This window comes from Aethalodelphis obliquidens, unplaced genomic scaffold (assembly GCF_003676395.1).
Source record: "Aethalodelphis obliquidens isolate GAN/ISIS:26980383/991018 unplaced genomic scaffold, ASM367639v1 scaffold17, whole genome shotgun sequence".
Classification (NCBI taxonomy): Eukaryota; Metazoa; Chordata; class Mammalia; order Artiodactyla; family Delphinidae; genus Aethalodelphis; species Aethalodelphis obliquidens.
The window spans coordinates 26,377,686-26,403,486 of record NW_020837961.1 but is presented as its reverse complement, the minus strand read 5'-3'; the positions used below and the strand labels follow the sequence as shown (position 1 = coordinate 26,403,486).

The following is a 25,801-nucleotide window of genomic DNA, read 5'->3' as shown; positions in this document are numbered from 1 at the left end:
AATGTCCTATCTGTCTGTTCTTTGCTAAATCGTGTCCCCCAAAATTCATATGCTGAAGTCCTAACCCCCAGTATCTCAGAATGTGACTGTTTACGGAACTAAGGTCTTTAAAAGAAGGGGTTAAGTTAAAACAAGGTCATGAGGGTGGGCCCTAATCCAATATGACTGGTATCCTTATAAGCAGAGATCAGGCCACAGATGCAAACGGAAGGAAGACAGTGTGAAAACACAGGGAGAAGATGGCCATCCACAAGCCGTGGAGAGGGGCCCTCAGTAGAAACCAGCCCTGCGGACGCCCTGTCTCAGATCTCTAGCCCCGAGGACTCTGCGAAAATAAACTTCTGTTGCTTAAGCCACCCAGTCTGTGGTACTTGATTACGGCAGCCCCAGCACAACAGACACACCTTCTCTCTCGATTGTCTCTAGAGAGCTCAAAGGACCAGAAGAGGAAAGGCTGGCCCTTCAGCCTACACAAGACTATTAAGAAGGCTCAAGAATCAAAGTAGCAGAGAGGCACCTTCATGATGGGAAACACTGACTCCAAGAGCAGGGAAAGATGCAGGTCAGCCCTGCCAGGAGTTGGGAAAAAAAAGAAACTGTCAAGAAACACAAAAATCAGAGCTTGAGCCTGCTGGAGGAGAAAACACCAGCCACAGCCCACTCCTTCTGTCTCCTACAGGCTAGAAGACCATGCCCAGAGAATTTTAAATAGCAGAGGATTTTTGTCAATACTACTCTATTGAAGAAACCTAAAATAGTGGCCTCAAAGCCAGAAGCCAAAAGAGCAAGTCACATTCTGCAAACAAATGTGCCCTCTGAGAAGTGCCCGACATACAAAGAGAAATGAAATAAGAATGTTACTTCAGCAATAATCATCACTCTGTGCTGGTAATGACTATCAGATAATAGATCAAGTTCAAATTCATCAACCCGAGAGAAGGAGAGTTCATTGCTAATGCGTAATGAAAGGTACAAGGGGGAACTAATGCTACTCAACACAGTTTTTCCTTTTTTAACATGAAATTTAAATAAACCTCCTATAAAAGCAGCTTGGAAACAGCACCTAGAACACATACACTCAAGTCATGTAGGATTTACTGTTTCTTGCTACATTGTCCTTAAAAGCTCTGGACTAGGGACTTGGGACAAATTTTACATCTATGAACACACACATGACATACAAAAGACATCATATAAACAGATGTGAAGAATATGAACCAATCAATACGCCAAGTCATACGATTCGTATATCCTCTCCAACTTCTCTTCCAAATTTCCCCTATCAGCCAAAGGGATCAGCATTTCTCATCACCAAGTATTAGAATTTTGAAAATTTTCTTTGACTTCCTGTCACTTTCCAAATGCAACAGATCGCAATCTCTGCATTTTCTTCACACTCTGGACTAATCTCTGCTTCTTCAGCATGGCCTCCAATTTGATGCCTGCATGTTGGGCATCCTTACAGGGACATACACACAACCATAATCCATTCTGAACACCATCGTTTTTTCTACTTTCTATTTTTCAAGCCACTTTGACTACCTTTAGGTCTCTCCCATCCCCATTTAAAAGTTAAAGTCATCAGATCCAATCCGAATTCCTCAGCTGAAGAAGCATGTAAGGCACAGACACGTAACTCCCCATAAGGGGTCCCACCTCACCTACCCACATTTATTGCAGAGTATTCGTCTTCAATCAGAGCAGATCGCTGACTATCAAATTCATCCCCTCCTCAGGCACAAGTCTCCTCTGACGGGGAAGTTCTTCCCCTTCTCTTCATTAATAACTCATCTGTCAAATATGTATTCACCAAATGCATGGCAGGTGTGATTCTAGTTGCCCAAGAGTCGACAGTGAGCAAGGTGAAGTCCCATCCAGACCTCCAAATCAGAAAAATATCCCACCTTTTCTGTCACCACCCACAGTGATATTCCCTTTTATTAAAATTTTTTATCTGTTTTGAACTTATATATTCTTTTCTCACCATTTTTTCTATTGAAGTGTAGTTAATTTACAATGTTGTGTTAGTTTCAACTGTACGGCAAAGTGATTCAGCTATACATATCTGTGGGAGTATATATGTGTCTATATCTATTCTTTTTCAGATTCTTTTCCGTTATAGGTTATTACAAGATATTGACTATAGTTCGCTGTGCTCCACAGTAGGTCCTTGTTGTTTATCTAATTTATATACAGCGGTGTGTATCTGTTAATCCCAGACTCCTAATGTCTCTCCCCCACCACCGCCACTATCTCCTTTGGTAAACCTAAGTTTGTTTCTATGTCTATGAGTCTGTTTCTGTTTTTGTAAATAACTTCACTTGTATCATATTTTAGATTCCACATATAAGTGATATTGTATGATACTTGTCTTTGTCTGACTTGCTTCATTTAGTATGATAATCTCTAGGTCTATCATGTTGCTGTAAATAGCATTATTTCATTCTTTTTTATGTCTGAGTAATAGTCCACTGTATATATATGTGTGTGTATATATATATATATATATATACACACCACATCTTCTTTATCTATTCATCTGTCGATGACATTTAGATTGCTTCCATGTCTTGGCTACTATAAACAGTGCTGCTATGAACCTTGGGGTGCAGGCATCTTTTTGAATTAGAGTCTTTGTCTTTTCCAGATATATGCCTGGGAGTGGGATTGCAGGATCATATGGTAGCTCTATTTTTAGTTTTTTTAAGGAAACTCCATCCTGTTCTCCATAGTGGGTGTACCAATTTACATTCCCACCAACAATGTAGGAGGGTTCCTTTTTCTCCACACCCTCTGATATTCCCTTTTTCTGAATGTGACTCGTAATTATTTTCTTAACACCTGATCACATTTTAAAACAAGCCCACATTCTGCTATTCACAGTTGCCAAAATCAAAAATCTGAATGCCTGACCTGACATCAGGTTATTTAGGTCTGTATTTTTCCCCACTCAGCATGAATATTCATATGTCACTACGTTAAAAATAGTTTCCACACCAAACCTATCTGAAGACGTTAAATATGGGACAGTATATGTCCCATATTGCCTTTGCTCAAACACGTCCACCTCAGAATTTTCAGATTAAGAATCGTGGACTCTGGGACTTCCCTGGTGGTCCAGTGGTAAAGAATCCACCTTCCAGTGCAGGAGATGTGGGTTCGATCCCTGTTTGGGGAACTAAGATCCCACACGCCGCGTGACAGCTAACTAAGCTCACGCACCACAACTACTGAGCTTGCGTGCCTCAACAAGAGAGCCCACGTGACACAACCAAGAGCCGACGCAGCCAAAAAAAATTAAAAATAAATAAATTGTTAAAGAAAAAAAAGAATTGTGGACCTGTGTTCTTCCTTTTCTCCCCAAATACATAGAGATATTACCTGGAAAGATATTAGGTTAACTTTGATTTGGACTTTTTTCGTTTGTTTATTTTTAATAGCTTTCACAGTGCCTTGCATAGAATAACTGAGTACAGAATAGGTATACCTAGGTTGATTTGACCTGAAATTATTTTAGAACTACAGATACAGATTGAACTTGGCCCAAACCAGACATTACACTTAAGAACTAAAAACTTTAACATCCAAGGTATTAATAAACGAAACGAAAAGGCAACCCTCAGAATGGGAGAAAATATTCGCAAATGAAGCAAGTGACAGGGATTAATCTCCAAAATATACAAATAGCTCATGAAGCTCAATATCAGAAAAACAAACAACCCAATCAAAAAATGGGCAGAAGACCTAAATAGACATTTCTCCAAAGAAGACATACAGATGGCTAAAAGCACATGAAAAGATGCTCAACATCACTAATTATTAGAAAAATGCAAATCAAAACTACAGTGAGGTATCACCTCACACCAATCAGAATGGCCATCATCAAAAAAATCTACAAACGATAAATTCTGGAGAGGGTGTGGAGAAGAGGGAACCCTCCTACACTGTTGGTGGGAATGTAAACTGGTACAGCCGCTATGGAGAACAGTATGGAAGCTCCTTAAAAAACTAAAAATAGAGCTACCATATGATCCAGCAATCCCAATCCTGGGCATATATCTGGAGAAAACCATAATTTGAAAAGATACATGCACCCCAATGTTCAATGCAGCACTATTTACAATAGCCAGGACATGGAAGCAACCTCAATGTCCACTGAGAGATGAATGGATAAAGATGTAGTAATATGTACAATGGAATATTACTCAGCCATAAAAAAGAACGAACTAAGGCCATTTGCAGCAACATGGATGGACCTAGAGACTGTCATAATGAGTGAAGTAAGTCAAACAGAGAAAGATAACTATCATATGATATCACTTATATGTGGAATCTAAAAAAAAGGGTACAAATGAACTTATCTACAAAACAGAAACAGAGTTACAGATGTAGAAAACGAACTATGGTTACCAACGGGTAAGGTGGAGGGGAAGGGGATAAATTGGAAGATTGAGATTGCCATATACACACTATTACATATAAAATAGATAACTAATAAGGACCTACTGTATAGCACAGGGAGCTCTACTCAATACTCTGTAATGGCCTATATGGGAAAAGAATCTAAAAAAGAGTGGCTAAATTTATAACTGAATCACTTTGCTGTACATCTGAAACTAACACAGCATTATAAATCTACCATACTCCCATAAAATATTTTTTTAAAAATCCAAGGTATTAAAACTTTTTCGGCATACCACAGCTTACTGACAGGTATCATTACCACAATACTTTCTAACTTTTAACAAAAATCTATAATTGGGTCAAAGTGTTTATAGGCCCAAGGATTTTTTTTCTTTTAATTTCTAAGATTGGTTCTGATCGGTAGTAAAGGCAAGGTAAGTGCTCTCAAGTTCACTGACAAGCAGCTGATGACAGCTGTCCCTCGGCAAAGCGGCCAAGGTGATATCAAACGTGCCTTCCTTCCCACCACCTGCCTCCTCCAATCTCACACAGTGCTGTCACTAAGCACGGCCCACATCTTCCTTGAGGAGAGGGGCGAGAAGTAGAAATGAGTTTCATCATCATCTCTGCCTCACTGTTTCCTTCTCCAAACCCAAATGATGCTACCAGACCCAGAGGGTCCGTTCAGCTCCAGAAAACAGCTGCCTGGAACTCAGGAACCCCAGTGGGCAACCAGAGGTCCTTGTAGGTGGGCTGGAGAATCAAAAGAGAAAAGAAGATACTTTGAGACAATAAAAAAAAAATTACAAGCAAAAGAAAAACAAAAAGTTTTAGAGGGTTGATAAATTCCATTAAACAACAGAGGTGGAGGTAAAGGCTGGAGGGACTCAACTGACAAGTCAATGAAGTAAGAAGAAAACACAGTGCCATTCGGAGTTAAGGAAGCAGAAGAGAGAAGACAGGTAATTAAAACTCGCACACAGGAAAGGCAAACAGGGAGAAGAAGAATATAAAATGAAAGGAAGGAGAAGTTGGAAAGAAGTGAGAAGACAACAGGCTAGAAATTATATCACACTCAATTTCCTGTTAATTTCATAAAAAGTATTGAGGACTTACTAAATTTTAGGCACTGAGTTAGAATAAAGTGAACACATAGGGTAAAATTAAAAAGAGAATTAAAATGAAAACAGAGAACAACTTGGGACTAACCCAGCCAGAAAGTCTTTTGTTTAGGAAAGAACATTTTTGGCTTCAGGAGCAGAGTCTGTGCCTGAGAGCCCATGGTATACATTTAGCAAAGAAACTGAATAAACTAATAAATAAACTGAATCAGTAATTGATAAGCTGATGATTGGTTAGTAAAGAGATGTGGAAAGAAAATGAAAAGACAAAAAGGATTGTTTATAACTACAAAAAATAATACAACATTGTAAATCAACTATACTCCAATATGAAATTTTTAAAAAATGTTTTAAAAAGAAAAAAATAGATATAACAGTATAAAAAAATAAGGCTCAAACTGGAACATCAATACTTTTGATGGTAACAGGCACAAGATTATTGCAAAAAACTTTCCAGGTGTGTGATTCTACAGAATAAATGATCAGATTCCAGGGGTTTATAAACTAACATTCATTCAGTTCTCATCTAGTAACCAGCAAAGTGCTTGGTGTGAACTGAGATATTTGAGCAATATTTGCAGAGGAAGTGAAATGTTTACTTGCATTTGTGCACGTTGACAACAGGGGTGAAAGGTCATTAATGTTCATGTTCACATTCACATCAAAAGTCTGCAATGTGTCATTATTAATGAGGCACATGTGCATATACAAACATGGACATGCATAAGTACAAATAAAGGTTTACACATCTCACCGGCACTGCAAAGACAAACTCCCCTGTTGGCTATGTAATGAACAAATACAAATATTCATGCATATATGTGTGTGTATAATAATTTTAAATATGTTTGGTAATTATATCTTATATATCTTGAAAGATTCCTGAAAATAAAAGGGAAACAGTATCATATGTAAAGTGATTAGGAAAAATTTGTGAGGAAATACCTAGCAACAAGGCTTAAGAATGCTATGCTAGGGCTTCCCTGGTGGCGCAGTGGTTGAGAGTCCGCCTGCCGATGCAGGGGACACGTGTTCGTGCCCCGGTCCGGGAAGATCCCACATGCCGTGGTGCGGCTGGGCCCGTGAGCCATGGCCGCTGAGCCTGTGCTCCGCAACAGGAGAGGCCACAACAGTGAGAGGCCCGCGTACCGCAAAAAAAAAAAAAAAAAAAAAAAAAAAGAATGCTATGCTATATCGCTAATTATTAGAGAAATGCAAATCAACACACAATGAGGCATCACCTCACACCAGTCAGAATGGCCATCAGCCACAAGTCTACAAATAAGAAATGCTGAAGAGGGTGTAGAGAACAAGGAACCCTCCAACGCTATTGGTGGGAATGTAAATTGGTGCACCCACTATGGAGAACAGTATGGAGGTTTCTCAAAAAACTAGAGTTGCATATGATCCAGCAATCCCACTCCTGGGTATATATTGGAGAAAACTCTAATTCGAAAACATACATGCATCCCAATGTTCACGGCAGCACTATTTACAATAGCCAAGACTTGGAAGCAGCCTAAATGTCCACCAACAGATGAATGGACAAAGAAGATGTATTATACACACATATACACACACAATGGAATATTACTCACACATAAAAAGGAATAAAAGAATGCCATTTGCAGCAATATGGATGGACCTAGAGATTATCATACTAAGTGAAGTCAGAGAAAGACAAATATCATATGATATTGCTTATGTGGAATCTTTAAAAATGATTCAAATTAACTTATTTACAAAACAGAAACAGACTCAGAAACATGGAAAATAAACTTTAGGTTACCAAACGAGAAAGTGAGGGGGGAGGGATAAATTAGGAGTTTGAGATTAACATATACACACTAAAATATATAAAATAGATAATCAACAAGGACCTACTGTATAGCACAGGGAACTATATTCAATATCTTGTAATAACCTATAATGGAAAAGAATCTGAAAAAGATATATATATATATAACTGACTCACTTTGCTGTACACCTGCAACTAACACAACATTGTAAATCAACTATACTTCAATTTTTTTAAAAAAGAAAGAGATACTACAAAAGGCATTCAAAGAAAAGCAATGAAGAGACTCATGAATATCGTTTCAGGTCATAGGTGAATTACAAAAACTTGGTAATGCGTTCCTTCCATACATTTATAACTAACCCTCGATAAGCACTATGCTTATATGTCTGTGTAAGTATAGTAAACACGTTCCAGTCCACCCACTACACTGAGTCACATAAAAATAAACAGGTTCATACACAAAGATACCCTTTCAAGATACAGAGTGATCCATAATATTTTAAGGTTCTGTCAAAAACACATGTTTATATTAAATTAGTTTTAAATATAAGCACATAGAACCAAGAATGATTCACTCTTCCATCAAAGGGACCTACCATTCAACATCATAAATTTAAGAAGCTCTATATATAAAACTGCAGAATTCTAAAGCTTTAGAAGAAGAATGCATTATTTTTAACACTTACAATGTATTAAATACTGCAAAAAGCAGTGTAAGAGACCATTTCTAAGCACTGGGACAGTTAGAAGGTTACCTATAGCTTTACAAAGACGAGAAGCTCAAAATGATACTGAGTAACATTTTAACCTTTCTAGATCTTGGTTCCCTCATTTAAAAAAAAAACAACAAACAAAAACAAAACATATCCTGGAAATAGAAATTTGTTAAGGTTATAAGATACAAACTATTACAAATTAAGCTTATGGAGATTCTGGAAGCTTCCAGCTCTCCCCTCTCCCAGTTGTTACTGGCAAGTTATTCAACCTGTCTCAACTTCTTTATCTGAAAAATGAGGTTAATGATGGAATGGGGTTGTTGTGAAAATTAAAGGAGATAATGTTTATAAAGCATTTGCATGAGCCTTACATAACAAGCACTCGTGAAAATCTTTTTAACTGTAACATAAAATCAAGATTAATATCAAAACACCTTGGCAAAATACATATAAAAGTCACTCTAACCAAGGCATGTAGTCTACAGCCCACTGTCATAAAATAAAGCTTATGTTGGGAAGACAGTCAAAGTTTATTTAATACGAATGACTCATGGAAAATATAAAATTCCTGTTCACCAATAACATTTGGAATTTCTCCCCTGGATGATAATTATTTGGGCGGCAGATAGAAAAGCATTACAGACAGCTACTATCTGCCAGGAATTGATCTGCGTTTTCCTTTCCTATGAAGTCTTGCTTCCACTTTCGTGTTGGCTTTCCCCTACTCTTTTCATAAAAATCCATTTCTGGGCTAGGATCAAGAGCCTCCCTACCAGCAGGCACCTAGCGGAGAGGTCTCATGATTTCATTCATGTGTTCTTTTCACACCCAGACCAACCCAAGGCTGAGCTCAGAAACCTGCCAGCTTGGCACTCCCGAGGCTGGCCGTCACATGCATGTCCATTCCAGCAGGAGTGAGAAATACCCAAAAACAGGACAAGGCAAATATCCCATTCCAGGTCCAAGCCAATTTCTTTGGAAGTACTGATAATTTCTGGACTCTTCAGACATCTAGGCCTGACTCTAAGTCTCATCCTCTCAAATCCAAGTCTCAAATACAAAGAGTGTTTGGTTTATTAAGGGCTACCTTTGTATTAGGGTCCAAATGGACTATAGTATATTCCCAGTACTCCGTGTGGCTGGCCTCATCTCCCGTTTCTAGCCAGCACAAGGGAAAGCATTTTTGCTTCAGACCAGACAACCCCTAGGCTTGCTGTTATTCCTTGTACAACCACCAAGCCAGCAGGCAGGATGCCTAGAGAGGGGCAGGAGGAAGCTGCAAAATAACAGGGAGTTTCCTCTCTCACTAGAAACACTCGGGGTCCCAAACTCTCCCCAGGTGTCTGATGTCTAGCTGTCTCAGGTCTAAGAGATCTAGCTCTGACTCATTCGACATGCCTTTCCATCTTTCCTCACAGCGTGAACCTCTGGGAAAGAAGCATCTCACAGCCTCTGGACCTTCCGGCATCCCTATCACCACTAAGGTGCTCGGTCACCCAACTCTTCGTCTCATTTTACTTCTATCGCCACAGAGTAAATCTAAGAATCGAAGACCGGCATTCAAATCCCAGCTCTGCCACTTTCAACTTGTCTCTTGAGCCTAATATATGCACCTAAGCCTAATCAAGAAGATGTATCTGCTCAACCACCTACTGAGTTGTGTAGAGCCTGGGTGAACTAGAGTACACAGAATACTCGGAAAATGTAAACTGCCGTTTATTTGAATTTTAAACACTGTCAGATGCAGGTTCCACACTGACATTAGGTCTGCCACTGAGAGACTTTGCAGGGAGTTGTAGAGATTCTCAGCAAAGGGGACACATCTTCCTTGGGTTGATGGTACACCCTCAGGGGTCCATGATGGAGCTGGTCCGGAAAGAGGGCAGGTGTAACTTCAGGATGGCTTCATCCCAGATCGAGATGAGCACTTCAGAGAGTGATACTCAAATCTTCCCTCCCCACTTCCCTTTCCTATTGTCTACAGTTTCAAACCTCCTCTGTTCCTTAAACATTTGTCTTCTGAAAAGATGCTCAACGTCACTAATTATTAGAGAAATGCAAGTCAAAACTACAATAAGATATCACATCACACCAGTCAGAATGGCCATCATCAAAAAGTCTACAAACAGTAAACGCTGGAGAGGGTGTGGAGAAAAGGGAACCCTACACTGTGAGTGGGAATGTAAATTGGTGCAGCCACTATGGAAAACACTATGGAGGTTTCTTAAAAAAGTAAAAATGGAGCTACCAAATGATCCAGCAATCCCATTCTTGGGCATACATCCAGAGAAAACCATAATCCAAAAGGATACACGCACCCCAGTGTTCACTGCACCACTGTTTAAATAGCCAAGATACGGAAGCAACGTAAATGTCCATCAACAGATGAACGGCTAAAGAAGATGTGGTACAGGGACTTCCCTAGCAGTCCAGTGGTTAAGACTCTGAACTCCCAATGCAGTGGGCACGGGTTCGATCCCTGGTTGGGGAACTAAGGATCCCACATGCCACACAGTGTGGCCAAAAAATTTAAAAAAAAAAAAAAAAGAAGAAGAAGTGGTACATATATACAATAGAATATTACTCAGCCATAAAAAAGAATGAAATAATGCCATTTGCAGCAACACAGATGGACCTAAAGATTATTATACTAAGTCACACAGAGAAAGGCAAATATCATATGATATTACTCATATGTGGAATCTAATTTTTTTAAAAGTATACAAATGAACTTATTTACAAAACAGAAACAGACTTACAGTTATCGAAGACAAACTCATAGCTACCAAAGGGGAAACGGGGTTGGGGAGGGGGATAAATTACGAGCTTGGGATGAACACACACACTACTTTATCTAAGACAGATAACCAACAAGGACCTACTGTATAGCACAGGGAGCCCTCCTCAATATTCTGTAATAACCTATATGAGAAAAGAATCTAAAACAAGAATGAATAGGGCTTCCCTGGTGGCGCAGTGGTTGAGAGTCTGCCTGCCAATGCAGGGGACACGGGTTCGTGCCCCGGTCCGGGAAGATCCCACATGCCGCCGAGCGGCTGGGCCCGTGAGCCATGGCCGCTGAGCCTGCGCGTCCGGAGCCTGTGCTCCGCAACAGGAGAGGCCACAACAGTGAGAGGCCCGCGTACCGCCAAAAAAAAAAAGAATGAATGTATGTATAACTGAATCGCTTTGCTGTACACCTGAAACTAACACAACACTGTAAATCAACTATACGCCAATAAAATTAAAACATTTAAAATAAAATGTGTCTTCTATTGTTTCATTCATCTCCAGCGTCTTCAGAAGATCAGCCTAGAGAATCTCCATGTCCTCACGTTCATTGTGGTTCAGAGCACCAGCTTTAAGAAGAAGTCGGTCTTGGGTGTGAGTTGTAGTCTGCCATTCCCTAGCCCTGAGACTCACACAAGTCAAATGATGACCCTTCACTTCAGCTGACCGTGTAAAACGGAGAAATACCACTGTCTTACAGGGTTCTTGTAAAAATGACACGTAAGTACAACCTCGTTGTTCTCCAGTTTCATGACTTCTTGACTTCTATTGGCTGTTCCTCGATCCTCCTCCTACCTGAATTATCTAGAGCATTGACACTGTTGATCCCCCTTCAAATCTCCCCTTGTGGACTCCCTTACACCACATTCTCTTCATTCTCCTCCTACCCCTTTGACTGTTGTATGTCTCCTTCACTCTTCTTCTCCCTCTCATTCTCTAAATGCAAAGATCCCCAAAGATTCTGCCCTTTGCTCCACTATCTTCTTACCTCACCATCCACCTGAAGGATTTTCCAACTATCCAAACTTTGCCTCTCTAAAAATGACGCCCATACCTCTCTGGCAGCCTTCATTGCGTTTCTGACAGAAATGTCACAGGTGCCTGGAATCTGGGATATCCAAAACCAGTCCGTATTCCCCCTGAACCTACTGTTCCTCTTGCATTCTCTGTCTTGGCTAAAGATGTCTTCAGCTACCAGGGCTGGAAACCTTAGAGTCAGTTTTTCCTTTTCCCTTTCGTTTACCTCCTACATCCAACAGGACACCAGATTCTATTTTTCTGCCAAGTGTCTCTTCCTATGCATCTTTTCTTTCCATTGCCAATGGCAAGTTTAAACCTCCGTGATTTCTCACCTGGATTATTTCTAAAACCCAACCAGTCATCTTTCCTTCTATGCCCCTCCCCGCATCAACTCTACTTCCTGTCAAAGACCTGAACACACCCCTGCTCAGATCTGTCATTGTCGCACCAGTGCCTACAGAACTGAGGCAAATACGCAGCCCAGCACCTGGGATCTGCCACACTCCGGCCTCAATTGCTCACAGAGCATCTTCTCACGTCATCTCCACCCACTCACCTCCGCCAGCAACACCCCAGGGTGGGTGAACACCATCTGCGCCAGCATCTCCCTCTGAAGCAAAGAACAGGTTTGCTTGCAGCCTTGGAAAATATAGTGTCCATCTAGAGCAAACGGCAGACATGCTTGCCAGTCATTTCGAAAGAGTCGAGTTTCCTAAGTTCAGAGTTATCCTTCTCCTAAAACACAACCCAATGTGTGCAGATATATCTGAGCCTCTTTGCAGTGCCCTTGGGAACTGGGGCTCAGGGCCCAACACGAAACGTAAAACACTGGCTACTGAGAGTAATGAACTGTCCTTCACCTCTGATCCAGGAGTCTTGTGTCTTCTACCAGCATCCATGACACTGTACAGGCTACTTGTTCACATGAAAGTAAAGTAAAATCTCAGCACCTTCACTGTCTTGAAACTAAAGGTTAGATTTAAGAGCAGGAACCATACCTTGACCATTTCTCCCCTGTATCTTTCCTTCAAGAAACAGCCAGAAAGTTCTGAGTAAAGTCCACCTAACATGTACACACCCAGCAGTATTAAGTAGTAAAGTAAGCTGGAATAAATGGGCAGCTAGGGAAGAGTACATGTTATTTTCAAACTCATCATTCGTGTAGCTCAAGTTGAAGTAGCTACAAATTTTTACTTACTTCTAAATTAGAAAAGAGACTCAGACTCAAGGCAAAAGTTGCCCGTTGCTATTTGCAAGACTCCTTTTTATCCCTCCTCTACAGAGATCAGAATATTAGAAAAGGTCTACTGGTGTCTCGCTACTGCCACCTGCCTCTCCTCCACCTCAGAGCAGCTGTGGCATTAGGGACAAATCGATGTTAGGCAAAGGCAACCCTGGACAATCTCTCTCTTTTTTTTTTTCCTCTTTTCTTTTCTCTTTTCTTTTCCTCTTTTTTTCTGAAAGCTTGAGATAATCTAAAGCCATCATCTTCCTGCTGAGTCTCTTTTCTTCCTTGCACTCTGGCCGTTTAACTGCTCAAGTATCCATAGGGCAGAGACAGGAGGTTGAAAGGCAAGCCAGTTAATTTCACTGCTTGTTACAAGAGCCACTTAAAATTACATGACTAAAGTGAACTCAGGGGATTTCTTTGCCTATATAAATTACTATTTAAAAAACAAATCCCTTAGTGTTCCCAGAGCCTTGCATCAATAATGGGACCACTGAATTGTGACTGGCCTCAATTCATAGATTTATTTCTAAAGAAGCAACTCACATTTACTGAGCACTCAATATACGCCAATGTCCCAAGCCTCCCTGTTTAATCCTCACAACGACCCTACGAAAAAGTTGCTTCCATTATCCCGAATTACACATGATCAAATCAAGACAGAGAGGTTAACCAGCTCACTTGCATGGCTGCAGAGCGAAGAAGTGGAGAAAGAGATTCTGAACAAGGCTGACTTCTGAGTCCCTGTTCTCCAGCTGATGCTAAGAGTGCCGAGAGAGCCTTACAATAAAATGCCCACGGACCTCATCCAAATGGGAGCCGAACACACAAAGCCTCGCACACCTACTCAGGAGCAAGAAGATTTAACCATCTGTCCGTATTAATTTCACTCAACCATTCATTTGGAGGCTAATAGCTTTAGACACTTCTTTGCTCTTAAAACAAATAAGATTACTAATTGAGAAAATTAAAAATCAGTCCCGAATCGCCTGGAGTTAGTATTTCAGCTCCGCATTTGCATCTCTGCAGACACCACAAGACTCTTCACCTCCCTACCGTGGAAGCCTGTCCTCCGTATCCACCCACACACATCTCACACCCATTCTGATTCAAAAGGAGACAGCGAGCGAGAAGGTCTAGTTTACTTGCTGTAAATTTTCTGGGGACAGCTGTTCTTTATTTTCTTCATTTTGCACATAATTGGCCCTTGGCAGTTGAAGATTAATGTGCAAACGTAGTAAAATATGTTGAAGTCCATTTTGGGCATTTTCCCTCCCACAAAGATTAATACTGAAACTATACATTATCATCTTCTACCGTCCTGAGGCCCCATACAATTCCAGAAGTGCTCTGGAATCAGAAAAACCCTCAAGCCAACTTGAGAACGATTTTCCAAAGACCTAAAACTTTGCTTTCCAAAGAAAGAGAAATTCACTTTTACATGCGACAATTCAGACTGTCACATCTTAGATGTGGCTTCCTACTTCTATCCCATGAGTTCACAGCTTGTTACAAAGCTGAATTTGATAACTGACAGCTTGCCTAGACCGACATTTTAATGCCATGCTCTAGAAATTAAAGTGAATATTCAAATTATCCACATATGGAAGAATTTTTTAAGAGAAATTCATAAACAGAAGTGGCACACAAATATAGTTTTAAATCATGACGACTATTTAAAGAACTTTTTAAGCAAAAGAGCCTTACTTTGGTTTTGCACATTTTACAACATATGCACCTGAAAAACGCTGTGTCACCCAGTTCCAAACAAAAGACCAGGTATTGGGCATGGGAGGCAGCTCCTTAAGTTGTTTACTTAAGGAAATTATTCTCCAAGCTCTGAAACCTTGAGATTTTTTTCATATGTAACATGATGCATCTTTCTATCTATGTCTAAAATATTACCCATAATTCAGAAAGATGCTGACAAATTCATGGAGTGAAAACCAATCCTGCAAGTTATTTGAAAGCACTAATTCCAATCATATACAGAAGAATAAATTCTTTCACTAATCTTCCAATAATATTACAAACTGTTGGAACACATAATACTGCCAATGTGGCATTTTCAGCAGATCTCTGAATACTCGAGCAAAAAGCAATTGCTTATTGAGTGCTTACTACGTGTGCAAGACATTGTACTTAGAAATGTGAAGAGGCAAAGGATAAATAAGACGTTTTCTCTACTCCAAGGGAAAAGCAAAGTTCCAGAAACAAAATAAATATGTGAGACACAGTTAACGATACCAGGCAACAGAAGTGCCAAATGAAGAACGTGCACATCTCGGGATTAAAACAATCCAGGGGAAGGATGGAAAGAGGAAATAGAGAGATACATTTATGAGTAGTAAAATCTACTATCATCAAAATTAGCTCTTTTGACCTTCACAAACGTGGGTGGGAGTAGACAGTGAGAATGAACTTCCTAGTTCCAGTCTTTTAGAAACTAAGGGTCTGAAAGGTTAACAAAGTTTTACCAAACTACAACTTTCCAGAATGCCTCCCTTACTGCACCACTTTGGAACGTGAACCTACAAATCCTTGTCACCCACAGAACGGTAAACCTTCCACAGAGGGACCTGAGTGCCCCCTCTCTCCCACACACCTCTCCAGCCCCTCCTCCAGTCTCACCCAATGACTCTCAGGTCCCAGGTGCAGCACATCCTTTCAAACACCTCCACTTCAACACCCACTCTTTTCCCTGCCAAGACTCCTTGCTCCTGACACCCTGCAAATGTGCACCTAGAACGGTTCCCCCTCGTACTTTAGAAGGAAGCCCGACTGCTGGGTCCTCAAGGAAGCCTAGAGTCAGTGGTATTTCAGAGGCCCAGGAGGGGCAAAGGAAAAGACTGGACCCATCATCATCTTCCAGGGGAAGATGGAAAAGCAGACCCCATCATGACAGCGCCATGGATCAGACACAAACAATGGCCGAGAGGGTGTGTAAACTGCTTGAGAATACTGGCCTCTTTTCCCACAGAGGGAGAAACTACCACAGGGCATCAGTAACTAGGCATCATGCAGAGATGGTAGGTAGGAGGGCTAGAAGCAAAGCGGTGAGATGAGTGAACACTTCTGAATTCGCCTTGGATTACCCTACAAGCATCTAGCTTTGAACCATCCCTGACTTCTGATGCACTGCAACGTGGCCACTTCGAGACATTTTGTGATTACTTCTCTTAACCTCACTTTTTAGGGTGGAGGCTGTACCCTACATCAACTATGCTCTCTCTTGTAATCCCAGAAGTTACATGGATCCAGGACCTGGAGCCTTCATAAACTCTACTTTCTCAGGAAAGCTTCTTCTATCCCCTAAAAAGTACAAGATGAGAAAACTCCCGTCTCCACCTGTCTGTTCTTACTGGACCTCTCACTGTCTACCGCAGAAGCCCGGCCATCAATGATTTTGATTCAGCAAAGATGACTGGGCCCAGGAATCTGCATTTTCAAGAAGCACCCTGGTGATCCTAATATATTTCATCAGGTCTGCCAGGGACCCATGAGTTTCCCTGATACCCTTTGTTTCCCAAACTAAAACTTGAAGGTGAAATTCCTTGCAGAACTGTGATTCTCTGTGTACAACCAACTGCTCCAGATGACTACATCTTCCTCTGCTCAATCACTTGGACGTATCCGTGCTGCCCGACCCCAGTGCCAAATTGATCATCCTCATCAGTTACCTCCCCTATGGAATACTCCAACCTAGGCAGAATTCTGAGTCATTCCACCTATGGCTACTAATACTGGTTTTTATATTTACTTTCTAATAAGCCTGCTACTCTGCTATCCACTACCCTCTAGTACTTACCCCAGGTCCTTGCCAATTAAATGCAAATACCTGAGTACTTCTTTACCTCTGTTTCTTCATGCTTCCTTTCCATCTGGCTTGCTTCTGTTTCCACATCTTTGCTGACGTCCCTCTAAATGCTAAAATATACTTTTCTACTACTTTAAAGCCAAAGAAGGCTGTTCCTAAACACAGTCCTCAATTAAGATCAAGTACTCAGGGCTTCCCTGGTGGCGCAGTGGTTGAGAGTCCGCCTGCCGATGCAGAGGACGCGGGTTCGTGCCCAGGTCTGGGAAGATGCCACATGCCGTGGAGCGGCTGGGCCCGTGAGCCATGGCCGCTGAGCCTGCGCGTCTGGAGCCTGTGCTCTGCAACGGGAGAGGCCACAACAGTGAGAGGCCCACATACCGCAAAAGAAAAAAAGATCAAGTACTCAGCAATCCATCAAAATGCATTCAAAATCCCTTGATCCATGCAAAATTCTAACACTTTTATTTTAGTACCTGTTATACTTAAATTACAAATATCTATATTTTGTCTACCATTCATGGATCAAGCATTATATGTAACCAGCCTTTAATATGTATCTCAACGGCCTAGAGCAAGGCTATTTATCAATACACCACGCGAATGCTCAATAAATACTGGCCGACTGGCTTCAGATGAGAGCTAGGGTTTAACTGTGATAAGTCACCTGTTACTGAGGGAAGGAAAAGAACACTGTGCTATTTTCTTGGGAAGTTTTCTTTTTTGTTTGTCTGGGTTTAGGTTGGGTTATTTTGAAAAAGAAGTTGAAAGTTCCCCATGTAACAGGACACTACAAAGATAACGACTGTGTATTCCATTGCTCCAACACACAAGAACATTAGGACAGTGGTGCCTAAACTTTACCATGTATCAGCATCACCTCAGGAGCACTGAAAATGCCAACTTCCTATTTCACACCTGACAGCAATGACATCAGACTGACTGGGTGTGAGAGCCAGGCAGCAGTGTGGTTTGAAGATCCCAGGTGATTCCACTGCACAGCAATGTTTGAGAACAGCTGCTTTAGGAAGTCCTTCAGCTTGGAAAACATAAGTAATACTTTCCCAGTGGTAGTCAGACTGCCTGGATCCATTAAGAGCTGGTTCACATCATTGACAAATACTCGGTAAATGGATGAAAGATCAGTTGATCTGACTCCCAAACGTGCCTTACCTTCATGAACAAACAACTCTATGGAAAAGAAGAGTATGATCTGTTAACTGACGCTGATACTGTAGTGAAACGGGGTTTGCTTTGATGCCAAAAGTACAGTAAATGCTAACAGTCCCATTTGGCCAATACAGATGATATTATATCTGTGTCATATATTATATATGCTATCTATATTAGTATGTGAGTACTCTAAAAGTGTTACCTTTCCTTAGGGTACTGAAGACTATAGTAAATTTTAGACATCTGTCTGATGCTTTGCAAATATTTAACTGATGTCACAAACAAAGTAGATAAAAACGCCACATGCTATTTTTAAAAGAACATGGTAGGGCTTTCCTGGTGGCACGGTGGTTAAGAATCCGCCTGCCAAAGCAGGGGACACAGGTTCAAGCCCTGGTCCAGGAAGATCCCACATGCCGCGGAGCAACTAAGCCCATGCGCCACAACTACTGAGCCTGCGCTCTAGAGCCCGTGAGCCACAAGTACTGAAGCCCGCACACCTAGAGCCCGTGCTCCGTAACAAGAGAAGCCACCACAGTGAGAAGCCTATGCACCACGACGAAGAGTGGCCCCCGCTCGCAGCAACTAGAGAAAGCCCATGCACACAACAAAGACCCAACTCAGGCAAAAATAATTTAATTTATTTATTTATAAAAAAATAAATAAAAATAAAAGAACATGATAGGTAAAAGGTACACTAACTGCTTTAACCAAAACATACGAAATGGTAGTTTTCAGACAATGATAGTCATGTTTAAAACACTGAAAAAAAGTGATTAGAAATAATTCTTCAATCAGATATCATTAAATGCCTTTGGACACAGGCACGTGACACACACACAGTGGTCATTAATGTTATCCACCAAATATTCCTGGCTGTGTACTTTCCAGGCTCCTGGTAGGGTTGTGCTATGCAGACCCACTGGGTTTGAGTGGGGCCATGTGGCCATTTTTGACCACTGAACTGTGAGCAAATGACTCACTTCAAGGCCAGAGCACTCACTTGTTGGTCCAAAGCCCTCCAGGCAAGGCAACCAGGAACCTGGAAGCCCAGATATCAGTGATGGGCAAAGCCCTCCTACCAATGTCTGAGTGAGAAATAAGTCTTGTTGTCTTAAGCCACAGAGGATTTCAGGTTTCCTGTTACAGGAACATAAACTAGCTTTATCCTGACTGATGAAAAGAAGTGATGCAGGGGCACCTTCAAGATGGCAGAGGAGGAACACAAAGAGAACACCTTCTTCCCACAAATACACCAGAAATACATCTACATGTGGAACAACTACAGAACACCTACTGAACGCTGGCAGAAGACCTCATACCTCCCAAAAGGTAAGAAACTCCCCACGTACCTGGGTAGGGCAAAAAAAAAAAGAGAAAAAACAGAGACAAAAGAATAGGGACGGGACCTGCACCAGTGGGAGGGAGCTGTGAAGGAGGAAAGGTCTCCACACACTAGGAAGCCCCTTCGCGGGCGGAGACTGCGGGTGGCGAAGGGGGGAAGCTTCGGAGCCAAGCAACAGGGGTGCGGAGGGCAAAGCGGAGAGATTCCTGCACAGAGGATCGGTGCCGACCGGCACTCACCAGCCCGAAAGACTTGTCTGCTCCCCCGCCGGGGCGGGCGGGGCTGGGAGCTGAGGCTTGGGCTTCAGAGGTCAGATCCCAGGGAGAGGACTAGGGTTGGCTGTGTGAACATAGCCTGAAGGGGGCTAGTGCGCCACGGCTAGCCAGGAGGGAGTCCAGGAAAAAGTCTGGACCTGCCTAAGACGCAAGAGATCATTGTTTCAGGGTGCGCGAGGAGAGGGGATTCCTTCCCTGCTTGCCAACAGAAGGCAGAGCACCACCTAAACAAGCTTCAGAGATAGGCGGGAGCTGCAGCTATCAGCTCAGACACCAGAGACGGGCATGAAACACTAATGCTGCTGCTGCTGCAGCCACCAAAACTCCTGTGTGCAAGCGCAGGTCTCTATCCACACCTCCCAGCACCCGGAGCCTGTGCAGCCCATCACTGCCGGGGTCCCAGGATCCAGGGACAACTTCCCCGGGAGAACACACGGTACATCTCACGCTACTGCAAAATCACACCCGCCTATGCCGCCACAAGCTCGCCAGCATTCCAACTATAGCTACCATACCCTTCCCTCCCCGCGGCCTGAGTGAGCAAGAGCCCCCTAATCAGCCACTGATTTAACCCCATCCTGTCTGGGCAGGAACAGATGCCTCAGGGCGACCTACATGCACAGGTGGAGCCAAAACCAAACCTGAACCCCGGGAGCTGTGTGAACAAAGAACAGAAAGGGAAATCTCTCCCAGCAGCCACAGGAGCAGCGGATTAAATCTCCACAATCAACTTGATGTACCCTGCTTCTGTGGAATACCTGAATAGACAATGAAACATACCAAAATTGAGGCGGTGGACTTTGTGGGCAACTGTCTGCAACTGACTTGTTTCTGATTTTTATGTTTCTCTTAGTATAGTTTTTAGCACGTGTTATCATTCGTAGATTTGTTTACTGGTTTGGTTGCTCTCTTCTTTTTTATTATTATTATTATTACTTTCTTATTTTTTTATTTTAATAATTTTACTTTTTAAAAATATTTATTTATTTTTCTTTTCTTTTTTTCTTTTTCTCCCTTTTCTTCTGAGCTGTGTGGCTGACAGGGTCTTGGTGCCCCGGCCTGGTGTCAGGCCTCAGCCTCTGAGGTGGGAAAGCAGAATTCAGGACACTGGACCACCAGAGACCTCCTGGCCACACATAATATCAATTGGCAAAGGCTCTCCCAGAGAACTCTGTCTCAATGCTAAGACCCAGCTCCACCCAACGGACAGCAAACTCCAGTGCTGGACACCCCATGCAAAACAACTAGCAAGACTGAAACACAACACCACCCATTAGCAGAGAGGCTGCCTAAAAGCATAATAAATTCACAGACACCCTAAAAGAATAGGGATGGGACCTCCACCTCTGCCCACCAGAAAGACAACCCTGCCCACCAGAAAGACAAGATTGAGCCCCACCCCCCAGAACACAGGTACTAGCCCCCTCTACAGGGAAGCCTACACAACTCACTGAACCAGCCTTACCCACTGGGGGCAGACATCAAAAACAACGGGAACTAAGAACCTGCAGCCTGCAAAAAGGAGACCCCAAACACAGTAAGATAAGAAAAATGAGAAGACAGAAAAACACACCGCAGATGAAGGAGCAAGGTAAAAAGCCACCATACCAAACAAATGAAGAGGAAACAGTCTACCTAAAAAAGAATTCAGAGTAATGACAGTAAAGATATCCAAAATCTTGGAAATAGAATAAATACAAGAAACGTTTAACAAGGACCGAGAAGAAATAAAGAGCAAACAAGCAATGATGAACAACACTATAAATGAAATTAAAAATTCTCTAGAAGGAATCAATAGCAGAATAACTAAGGCAGAAGAACGAATAAGTGATTGGAAGATAAAATAGCGGAAATAACTACTGCAGAGCAGAATAAAGAAAAAAGAATGAAAAGAACTGATGACAGTCTCAGAGACCTCTGGGACAACATTAAATGCACCAACATTCAAATGATAGGGGTCGCAGAAGAAGAAGAGAAAAAGAAAGGGTCTGAGAAAATATTTGAAGAAATTATAGTCAAAAACTTCCCTAATATGGGAAAGGAAATAGTCAATCAAGGGCAAGAAACACAGAGAGTCCCACACAGGATAAATCCAAGGAGAAACACACCAAGACACATATTAATCAAACTGTCAAAAATTAAATACAAAGAAAAAATATTAAAAGCAGCAAGGGAAAAGCAACAAATAACATGTAAGGAAATCCCCATAAGGTTAACAGCTGATCTTTCAGCAGAAACTTTGCAAGCCAAAAGGGAGTGGCAGGACATATTTAAAGTGATGAAAGGGAAAAACCAACAACCAAGATTACTCTACACAGCAAGGATACCATTCAGACTTCACGGAGAAATTAAAACCTTTACAGACAACCAAAAGTTAAGAAAATTCAGCAACACCAAACCAGCTTCACAACAAATGCTAAAGGAACTTCTCTAGGCAGGGAACACAAGAGAAGGAAAACACATTCAAAACAAACCCAAAACAATTAAGAAAATGGTAATAGGAAACATATATATTGATAACTACCTTAAATGTAAATGGATTAAATGATCCAACCAAAAGACACAGACTGGCTGAATGCATACAAAAACAAGACCCATATATCAGCTGTCTACAAGAGACCCACTTCAGACCTAGGGATACATACAGACTGAAAGTGAGGGAATGGAAAAAGATATTCAATGAAAATGCATATCAAAAGAAAGCTGAGGTAGCAATTTGAATATCAGACAAAAGAGACTTTAAAATAAGGACTGTTACAAGAGACAAAGAAGGACACTACATAATTGATCAAATGATCAAACTAAGAAGAAGATATAACAATTGTAAATATTTATGCACCCAACACAGGAGCACCTCAATACCTAAGGCAAATGCTAATAGCCATAAAATGGGAAACTGACAGTAACACAACAATAGTAGGGGACTTTAACACCCCACTTTCACCAATGGACACATCATCCAAAATGTAAATAAGTAAGGAAACACAAGCTTTAAATGACACATTAAACAAGATGGACTTAATTGATATTTATAGGACATTCCATCCAAAAACAACAGAATACACCTTCTTCTCAAATGCTCATGGAACATTCTCCAGGACAGATCATATCTTGGGTCACAAATCAAGCCTTGGTAAATTTAAGAAAATTGAAATCGTATCAAGTATCTTTTCTGACCACAACACTATGAGACTAGATATTACAGGAAAGACTCTGCAAAAAATACATATACCTGGAGGCTAAACAATACACTACTAAATAACCAAGAGAACAGTGAAGAAATCAAAGAGGAAATCAAAAATTACCTAGAAACAAATGACAATAAAAACATGATGATCCGAAACCTATGGAATGCAGCAAAAGCAGTTCTAAGATGGAAGTTTATAGCAATACAATCCAACCTCAAGAAACAAGAAAAATCTCAAACAACCTAACCTTACACCTAAAGCAATTAGAGAAAGAAGAAAAAAAAACCCAAAGTTAGCAGGAGGAAAGAAATCATAAAGATCTGATCAGAAATAAATGAAAAAGAAAGGAAGGAAACAATAGCAAAGATCAATAAAACTAAAAGCTGGTTGTTTGAGAAGATAAACAAAACTGATAAACCATTAGCCAGACTCATCAAGAAAAAAAGGGAAAAGACTCAAACCAACAGAATTAGAAGTGAAAAAGGAGAAGTAACAACGGACACTGCAGAAATACAAAGGATCATGAGAGATTACTACAAGCAACTCTATGCCAATAAAATGGACAACCTGGAAGAAATGGACAAATTCTTAGGTAAGTACAACCTTCTGAGACTGAACCAGGAAGAAATAGAAAATATAAACAGACCAATCACAAGCACTGAAATTGAAACTGTGATTAAAAATCATCCTACAAACAAAAGCCCAGGACCAGATGGCTTCACAGGTGAATTATTTCAAATATTTAGAGAAGAGCTAACACCTATCCTTCTCCAACTCTTCCAAAATATAGCAGAGGGAGGAACACTCCCAAACTCATTCTACAAGGCCACTATCACCCTGATACCAACCCCAGACAAAGATGTCACAAAGAAAGAAAACTACAGGCCAATATCACTGATAAACATAGATGCAAAAATCCTCAACAAAATACTAGCAAACAGAATCCAACAGCACATTAAAAGGATCATAAACCAGGATCAAGTGGGGTTTATCTCAGGAATGCAAGGATTTTTCAATATATGCAAATCAATCAATGTGATACACCATATTAACAAATTGAAGGATAAAAACCATATGATAATCTCAATAGATGCAGAAAAAAACTTTTGACAAAATTCAACACCCATTTATGATAAAAAAAAAACTCTCCAGGAAGTAGGCATAGAGGGAACCTACCTCAACATAATAAAGGCCATCTATGACAAACACACAGCCAACATCCTTCTCAATGGTGAAAAACTGAAAACATTTCCTCTAAGATCAGGAACAAGGTAAGGTTGCTCACTCTCACCATTATTACTCAACATAGTTTTGGAAATTTTAGCCACATCAGTCAGAGAAGAAAAAGAAATAAAAGGAATTCAAATCGGAAAAGAAGTAAAACTGTCACTGTTTGCAGATGACATGATACTATACATAGAGAATCCTACCAGAAAACTACTAGAGCTAATCAATGAATTTGGTAAAGTAGCAGGATACAAAATTAATGCACAGAAATCTCTTGTATTCCTATACACTAATGATGAAAAATCTGAAAGAGAAATTAATGAAACACTCCCATTTACCATTGCGACAAAAAGAATAAAATACCTAGGAATAAACCTACCTAAGGAGACAAAAGATTTGTATGCAGAAAACTGTAAGACTCTGAAGAAAGAAATTAAAGATGATACAAACAGATGGAGAGATATACCATGTTTTTGGATTGGAAGAATCAACATTGAGGAAATGACTATATTACCCAAAGCAATCTACAGATTCAATGCAATCCTTATCAAATTACCAATGGCAGTTTTCACAGAACTAGAACAAAAAAGTTCACAATCTGTATCAAAACACAAAAGACCCCGAACAGCCAAAGCAATCTTGAGAAAGAAAAACGGAGCTGAAGGAATCAGGCTCCCTGACTTCGGACTATACTACAAAGCTACAATAAACAAGACAGTATGGTACTGGCACAAAAACAGAAATATGGATCAATGGAACAGGACAGAAAGCCCAGAGATAATCCCACACACATATGGTCACCTTATCTTTGATAAAAGAGGCAAGAATATACAGTGGAGAGAAGACAGCCTCTTCAATAAGTGGTGCTCGGATATCTGGACAGCTACATGTAAAAGAATGTAATTAGAACACTTCCTAACACCATATACAAAAATAAGCTCAAAATGGATTAAAGACGTAAATGTAAGGCCAAGACTCTATAAAACTCCTAGACGAAAACATAGGAAGAACACTCTATGACATAAATCACAGCAAGATTCTTTCTGACCCACCCCCATAGAAATGCAAATAAAAACAAAAATAAACAAATAGGACCTAATGAAACTTAAAAGCTTTTGCACAGCAAAGGAAACCATAAACAAGACAAAAAGACAATCCTTAGAATGGGAGAAATTATTTGCAAATGAAGAAACTGACAAAGGATTAATCTCCAAAATTTACAAGCAGCTCATGCAGCTCAGTATCAAAAAAACAAACAACCCAATTCAAAAATGGGCAGAAGACCTAAATAGACATTTCTCTAAAGAAGATATACAGATTGCCAACAAACACATGAAAGGATCCTCAACATCGCTAATCATTAGAGAAAGCAAATCAAACTACAATGAGGTATCACCTCACACTGGTAAGAATGGCCACCATCAAAAAACCTACAAACAATAAATGCTGGAGAGGGTGTGAAGAAAAGGCAACCCTCCTGCACTGTTGGTGAGAATGTAAATTGATAAAGCCACTATGGAGAACAGTATGGAAGTTCCTTAAAAAACTAAAAATAGAGCTACCATACAACCCAACAATCCCACTACTAGGCATATACCCTGAGAAAACCGTAATTCAAAAAGAGTCATGTACCAAAATGTTCATTGCAGCACTATTTCCAATAGCCAGGACATGGAAGCAACCTAAGTGTCCATCAACA

At 40.8% G+C, this 25,801-nt stretch overlaps 1 protein-coding gene across 2 annotated transcripts in view; it reads right to left on the bottom strand.

Moving 5' to 3' along the window:
- The window catches only part of ARHGAP10 (Rho GTPase activating protein 10), a 325,886-nt gene that overhangs the window by 129,523 nt on the left and 170,562 nt on the right, over positions 1–25,801 (bottom strand). The window lies entirely within an intron of this gene.